Source organism: Theropithecus gelada, chromosome 1 (genome assembly GCF_003255815.1).
Source record: "Theropithecus gelada isolate Dixy chromosome 1, Tgel_1.0, whole genome shotgun sequence".
In the NCBI taxonomy this organism is placed as follows: Eukaryota; Metazoa; Chordata; class Mammalia; order Primates; family Cercopithecidae; genus Theropithecus; species Theropithecus gelada.
The window spans coordinates 142,714,311-142,722,631 of NC_037668.1; the positions used below are offsets into that span (position 1 = coordinate 142,714,311).

Genomic DNA, 8,321 nt, shown 5'->3' on the forward strand with positions numbered 1-8,321 from the left:
CACTCAAGCATAGATATTCAAGGCCATCAAGAATTTACAAACTAGCAAGACATCGCAGTACCAATATATATAAAATGTTCTAGTTTTCCTGAATTAGTTCAAGTCAGACCACCAAATCAGATCTAAAAGTTACCTGTAATAATACAGTAAACAAAAACGTCTAACAGTTGAAATATGAAACACCCGAAACACGCAAAGCAATCATCAACTCTCACCCTTCACCAATGACAGTGTTATGATTCTTCCCACTTTGTGACAAAATCCAATTCAACTACCATCTACTCCTTTCTAATTACACTGAGTGAGATACCATATTATGTAGATTAGGAAGCACATATTAATCACATCCAATAAAACATAAATACAAGGTAAATAACAACTAAATAATTACCTTTGGTAATAATAATGAGCCCACATACCAAACACTGGCCACTGGGAAAACTAAATGTGCTAATGTGTGTGTAACAACAGATCTTGGGTTATCAATATTTTTTAAAAACACTGATAATGGCAAATTTTTTTTATATATATATATATTCTCCTTATAGCAGAAATAAAAAGGAACAGTAATATCTTAAGAACTGCTAGTAATTTGCTGCACCCTGATGTAAAATTGCCTTTACTGGTTAAACTAAAAGACTAAACCCAACAAAATAGCTTTTAGAAAAAATGTGTTAGAAAGTTGGGCAGAAAAACAATGAGCTGCAACTGCAAACATTGACAGCACTGGCTTTCCATGTGATTATCACCATAATTCTAAAAGCATTTAGTTCATCCCATGACAAAGGAAATAAGACAAGCTAAACTCTGCAGGGTAGAGAGGAGTTCAAAAGGAAAACTTTGGTTGGCTTCCTTGGGTGAAGAGAACTTTTAACTACTATCAGTTTGACAAAGAAACGCAGAATGTGGGTGAAGCAAGAGTTCAAGCGGTCCCTAGGAATATACAATATTTTCCCGAAATCCACACGCGCGGAGCGGGATAGATTTCTTTTTAAAAAGTGCATGAATTGCAAATGAAGCAGTAGGAGTTCAGCATCCAATAGGTGGCTGGTCATCTTTCTGGTTCGTAAGGTCAAGACGCCCTTCTCATCTACGACCCGCAGAGAAGGACTGACTCCCTCCTCTCTAACCTCTCCCTAGAAGCCAACCTTTGCCATCTCATGCCACCCTCGCAGACAATCCGCCAGGACCCGGGACACGCCCCCACGAATGACTACTTTCCTCCGGGATGCATCTCTGCCCCATGTCATCCTCAACCTCCAGTCTCAGGGCCTCTTTGGCCTCAGGGTCCCCGGTGCCTCCCTCCCCAGCCCCTCACGGCTGCCCTTAGGGCTCTCCTGGTTCCCCGTTCTCAGTCCTGGCCCTTCTCGCACGCCTCGGGTCCCGGCTCTCCCTCCACACGCGCGGGAGGTGCCGCCTCTCCCGTCCCTACCCGGTCTCCCAGTCCCGCGGCGCCGGGCGGCGGCACGCCGAAAAGCATCCACTGAGGAAACAAGTGCCTGCAACGCTCCGGCTGCGAACTCACCTCCAGTCCGGGCTCTCAGATCCTGGCCCGGAGCCGGGCTTCCGCCTGGCGCGGTCCGCGTCGCGAGCGGGACCGGAAGTCCCGCCCCCCGCCCGCTCCCGGCCGGCTGGCCTCGCTTGACTACTGCTCCGCGGGAGAGGGATTGCTGGCGGCAGGCGGCGGGCGGCGGGCAAGGGGCAGAGGGCAGGGGAGCTTGGCTTGAAAGGGCGAGGCAGGCGCCAAAAAAATTCCCTTTCGCGCTCCTGCTCTTTCTAGTGTATCCATCGACCAGTGTGCAAATGCTTGACCAGGCGTCTATTCTGCTCAAGCCCAGTGAGGCACAAGATGACTCAGACACTGACCTCTGTCCTCACAATCTAGTTAAAAGTTGATATAAGTAAAAACAGAAGTAAATCACTCCGCAAGACAGTGCGATAATTCACATTATTATCACCTGCTGTATATGGCCTGTGAACAACCAGCCACTGCTGTAGGGACTGGGGATAGAGTGAACAGAGGACAGCCCCAGCTCTGGTGGAGCTTACACTCAGGGCGAGGAACTAGCTATAGAATAAATCTAGCTATAGAATAAAACTAGCTATAGAATAAATAAATAAATAAAACTAGCTATAGAATAAACAGCGGCGGCTCCCTGGGGAAGCTTATGCACAGAAACACAAATATGTAAGCAATGAAACCCTCAAGTGTTAGAGGCACTCTGGTGGTGCAGTAGGGAACGGTGCAACGTAGGGAGCTGGGCAGAGAAGGCTTTCTAGAAATAACGACTCTTCAATTGAGACTGAAATAAATGATGAATAAGAGTTGAAGGACAGTCAAGGTGGAGAAGGGCATACAGAGGAGAAGAATGGTGTGGAATGAGAGCTTGGCTTGTACCGGTAGCTGGCCAGGAGTTAAGCAAAGTGTCAGATGGCGGATGCAAGAGCAAGCATAATGAGAAAAGACAAGGCCAGATCATGAAGAACGTTGTACCTTATGCTTAAAAATTTTGGACTTCAGAGACTCCGTGCAACGGAATCCATGGTGTCATCTAAGGGAACAGACAAAACAGTGAGTCATGGGGTTGACTAGGGGGATTGTCCTAGTCATCAAAGAAAAATAAATAGATCATGAATAGCATGTTTTATCCTTGAGGATGCTTTCTCGAACTGCCATACCCAGATGTAAAGGCAAAAGATGGCTACCACAACCCTATAAAGGCAGGACCACAAGGGATCATACCCCTCAGGTTGCTGCATTGAGCAAATCACCCCAACCAAATGAGATACTAAGTGAAGTCACAGGGAACTATGGAATGAGCCCAGAAGAAAGAAGCTTCAATACCAGCTACAGTAATGAGGACTGTTGCATTTATTGTTTTCTTTGCTCCATTTCGTTCCTAATACTCTCTTGCACACCAAGCCCTTTCTTTGCCTTTTTAAAAAGGAATGGTATAATACATAAATTTTTCTTTTTTGCCGACAAAAGGCCATATGTTGCAATATATATGGAGATAGGATGACAGTAGAAGAAAATGAGGAATGGATATCATGTAGAAAGTCTGTACGTAGACGGCATAGCATTAACTCTAAAAGAGGTAAAAGATTACACCTTTGGGTTTTCTCCCATTGGTAAGGTTAGTCCATTTGTGGTGGTACATGAAATAACCGATTCACATAGCGGCAAAGTATGTTTTTGAAAGGAAGGGAAAAAGAGAGTGTGCATGTGGTGTGTGTGGTGTGTGTGTGTGTGCGCCCACACTGGGTGCCAAGAAGTAGAATGTAATAGACGCTCTGTGAAATGTTTCCTTATAGCTTCCCACAATTCCTTTTTTTGTAGGAATGGCTGAAATACATAGAGGCAGTCCTTTTATGGGCCACATATGCACAAGAGACCATGTCCTAGTGTGACCAGCTACGTGTTTGTTAAAGACTGAGGGGGATACCAGGATGCTGGACTTCCGGTGCTTAAACTGTGATAGTTTTGGGAAAACTGAGACAAACTGGTTGCGCTTACCATGTCCCCTGTCTACATTACAGATTAATTCAAAGGTGGTCATATCCTAAACCAGACCATTTAGACACTTTGCCCCAGAAATTTTAAATGAGACATAGAGAAACACAAAGAGAATATAGTTACTGAGTAGAACTGAGTCACAAATGGCAGTTCCCTAAAGAAAAAAATCTATCAAGACCCTTTACCAAAGACCCAGGACCTGCCCTGTTTCCTTTGGTTATAGGAGATATCCCTGTATAATTCCAAAACATTTTTTTTTTTTTTTGGCTAGTCAAAGAAGATTGCTGCTGCTTGCAACCAAAACAATCTTAAGGAGGTATTCATATCCAATCCTTGTTTAAGATAATGTGCTCCAAGAGTCCCTTCTGAATGGGCACTGAGCTGAATGCACAACAGTCATTGCCACAGCAAACCAGACCAGGTATGAACACTGAACTCAAACAGGCCTAGAAAGTCTCACGTCATGGATTTTGCAATGCACAATACAGGGCTCCACTCTTGCAAGCTAAATTAGAAATGTCGTCCAAACCTATAATTAGGTTAGGCATCAGTAAGATGTTCAAAACTGACGGGAAAAGGTGGAGAGCAACAGGAATGATGAGAAGGAAATAAGGATAAGGAGAGAAAGATGGAAAAAGAGAAGACTTATCTGAGAGGTGATCATCTTAGTTCCCTTTTTTTCAGTTTTTGATTCCCCAGTCCCTTGTGAGATCCAGCTAAATGTTCTGCCCTTAAGTTCTATGACAATTCCATGTCCTTCCAGTAAATCTCCCATTTGGCTAAGAATCGTTTTAGTAGGTTTCCCCTCTTAGCAATCAAACCCCAAGACATCAATTTATAAGACACAAGGTTGCCAGCTCATCCTATAGCATCCACCAGCGCTCTGGAGCCACTTTCTCTCCTCAGGCTCAAGAACAGGAGAAGGATTTGCACACCTCCATGGCTGCCTGGTCCATTCAGGAAAACCGTCACAATTACCATGGGTTTGATGACTTTAACTATTAAAATCACACAGGTGGGGAGAATCATGCAATCAGAGTGTAAAGCTGGAAGGAGACTTTGGAAACCATGCATGTCAACAGAGGAAGGAACTAATGCCCTTCCAGCTAGGCATAGTGGTTTTCCTAAGGCCAAATTGCTCGGTAGTCCCAGAGACAGGACTAGTTAACAATCTCCTCTCTCCCAATCCTGATCTTCCCAGTTAACTAACTGATCTTTGAATGTAGAAAGAGTGCAACACTTGAGGAAACTACTGTGAAATCCTTAAAAGTGCACTATTCAGTCTCCTCCCACTCAGCTCCTGATCTTTGGAGTTTACCCACGTCTGTATAATGGCATGAGCCTGACTGCAGAACTGTGAGAGCTATTCAAAAGCTATTTGTGGGTGACAATAGATAATGGACATGTGAATCTGAATCAGGAGAGAAAATTTTAAGGAAAATTTTCCTGCTTTTTTTTTTTTTCTGTACTCACCAACTGGCTCAGACAGGTAGATGGGTTAATTAACAGAGCTAATAAGGTTAGTTATTCATAAAGTTTATTTACACATTCTACATTCTCTTTGGTTCATACATGGGTATATGCCATTTCCTTACTTTTTTTTTTTTTACCACCAACATAAACATCGATATCATTTGCAGTTATGTCTGAAACTATATCCTCGTCCCTTTGTAATTTAGTGGCAATTTACTAAATTACTACTAAATCCAGTAATTTAGAAATTTGTGGCAAAATCAACTAGTCCACACTTGGAAGCAATCACAACAACATACTCTCTGCTATATTAACCATTTGGTGTAAACTTGCATTAACTACAGATTATGAATTGAGTGATAAATAAGGTCAGCCAGGATCTCCAATTAATAATTCCTAACTCTTCTGCAGCTTATTAAAGGCAAGATATTTTCTATGAAGATCTTAACAACTCTTAAAGTGAAAAATTAATTACTAAATTTAAAGTGCTATTTCCTTCCCACTCACCATCATCATCTCCAGAAATTTGGCACTGTTGCCCAGGCTGGAGTGCAGTGCTGCAATCTGGGCTCACTGCAATCTCTATCTCCTGGGCTCAAGTCATCCTCCGACCTCAGCCACCTGAGTAGCTGGGACTACAGGCATGCACCACCATGTTTGGCTAATTTTTTTTTCTTTTTTTCTTTTTTTTGTTTTTAGAGATGAGGGTCTCCTTATGTTGCCCAGGCTAGTCTTGATCTCCTGGGGTCAAGCGATCCTCTTGCCTCAGCCTCCCAAATTGTTGGGATTACAGGTGTGAGCCACCGCACTCAGCCCAGAAATTTTTCATCTTCCCAAAATGATACTTTGTATCCATTAAACAATAATTCCCCATTTCCTTCTCCCCTCAGTGTTTTGATCTAATTTTGTTTGTATATCCTGCAAAAATATTTTTAGCACTGATTCATATCTTCTTGAAGTAAATACATTTCTAATAGAAATAATATTTTGCCTTATTCAGCTCTTTACTCCTGTGGAATCCAAATAAAACATGTGATTTCCACAGGGATGCTGTTCTGCTTCAGACCGCTTTAAGACCTAAACCAATGGAAATTCCATGTGTAAAAGAAACATAACAGGGAGACTTGGCATGATACTCATTAACTAAAAACCTGGGTGGATGTGTTCCTAAGGATTTTTGTACACGTTAATACTTTTGAACTCCAATCCTGCTTGTTTCTCTGCAAAAGCAATGGGCATTCCACGTGTTTGATTGGTGCACAAGCCTCACTTTGTTTTCCTCCCAGGAAAATCAAAACTAAGCAGAGATACTCCCGCCAGAGAAAGCTTCACCTGCTAAATTCCACAGCAACTAATAAAACAAGCCTTTGTTTTCCAATAAAAATTTCACTCCATGGTTGGTAACTAAAATAGATCCACAGCTCTAATCCTAACTTGGAAATCTCACCAGTAGGTAAGTAACAGAATGAATTTTCAGTTCTGCATCTCAGTGATAAGAAACATTTCCTAAAACAGAATTAACTACAGGCTGGGAATGTTGAGGCAAAACTTTTCCTGTAGAAACAATGGATTCATGCCTTAAAGGGTGATACATCTCCTTTACATCCTGATTAGTTAGTGAGAAGTCACTTCTTTTATTTTTAGCATTCTCTTAAAAACTTTTAAAATCAAACAATAAAGCACAGGTTGATTATAGTTGCCTTGAGTACACGTGGTAGAACCTTAGCAGGTTATTTCTTTTCTTTTCTTTTTTTCTTTTTTTGAAACGGAGTCTCGCTCTGTCACCCAGGCTGGAGTGAAGTGGCAAGATCTCAGCTCACTGCAACCTCCGCCTCCAGGGTTCAAGCGATTCTCCTGCCTCAGCCTCCCAAGTAGCTGGGACTATAGGTGCCCACCAACACGCCCGCTAATTTTTGTATTTTTAGTAGAGACGGGGTTTCACCATGTTGGCCAGGGTGGTGTCGAACTCCTGATCTCAGGTGATCCACCCACCTTGGCCTCCCAAAGTGCTAGGATTATAGGCCTGAGCCACCATGCCAGGCCAGCAGGTTATTTCAGATTCCTCTGTATTTTTGTCCTGAGAGGGACCTTCTCCACACTGCGAATACTCACTACCCAGAAAAACGCCCTGCACATAGAGTTGCCAGATAAAATATAAGATACTCAGCTAAATTTGAATTTCAGATTATTTTGTAGCGTATGTCCCCAGTATCACACAGGATATACTTATAGTAAGAAATTACTCATTGCTTATCTGAAATTATATTTAACTGGGTGTCCTGCATTTTTATTTGCTCAACCTGGCCAAACCCTACTTACACACAAGTAAGGTTCTTTAAATATTTCTAAAGGAAAGTTTCCTTAAATATAATTAATGCAATTCCCCTAACCCCACCAAAAGTGTGAAAAGAACAGTTGACTGTCAATATACTATATAACTATCTAGCATTGTATACTTTTATTATTTTATAATACAAAACAGAAGCAAGACCAAAGGTCTGTGATGAGTATTAAGAATTAAACAGAAAGTGGGCCGGGTGTGGTGGCTCACGCCTGTAATCCCAGCATTTTGGGAGGCTGAAGCAGGCGGATCACGACATCAAGAGATGGAGACCATCCTGACCAACCTGGTGAAACACCGTCTCTACTAAAAATACAAAAATTAGCTGGGTGTGGTGGCACGTGCCTGTAACCCCAGCTACTCGGGGGGCTGAGACAGGAGAATCGCTTGAACCTGGGAGTCGGAGGTCGCAGTGAGACGAGATTGTGCCACTGCACTCCAGCCTGGCGACAGAATGAGACTCCATCTATAAAAAAAAAAAAAGGAATTGAACAGAAAGTGTGTAAGACTGAATCAGAGAAACTGACCTGATATCCATATGGCTATAAGATTAATAATTTATGGATCGGGTGTTATTTAGTATGGTAATCTAGGACGTTGCTTTCTTAGAGTGGACAAATGCTATCCAACAACCAATATCTTCATGTAATTACTCTTGAAGTGCTTTTCTGTGGATTTTTAAGGTCACGTTTTATTATTTTTATCAATTTTTTTCTCATGGCAGTCAAATAAGAATTTTGGTATTGGAGGAGTACAACCCAAATAATGTTGGAGGGATTTAGATTTATGTGGCATTTATGGAAAATGGAACATTGAGACTATATTTACAAATAAACATGCAGAAATTGCTGACTTTTCTCTCCACACCCGCATCAACATTCACTCCAGCAAAGCCAAACTGCGTATAATTTCTGAGACATCACTGCTGCCCTGACTCAAAGTCTTGTCTACATATGTCCTCTATGCTTCCAATCCTTCAGGCCTCAAAGT

The 8,321-nt window shown here is 42.2% G+C and overlaps 1 protein-coding gene across 3 annotated transcripts in view; it reads right to left on the reverse strand.

The window, feature by feature from the left end:
- Nucleotides 1-1,530, reverse strand: part of DISP1 (dispatched RND transporter family member 1) — a 198,749-nt gene extending 197,219 nt beyond the window's left edge. For 2 of the 3 annotated variants that reach the window (XM_025368557.1, XM_025368565.1), the window contains exon 1: nt 1,433-1,530. The gene's annotated coding sequence lies outside the window, so the exon portion shown is untranslated. The remainder of the gene's footprint in view (nt 1-1,432) is intronic. The other variant, XM_025368575.1, reaches the window with a different exon arrangement.
- Nucleotides 1,531-8,321: the final 6,791 nt, after the last annotated feature.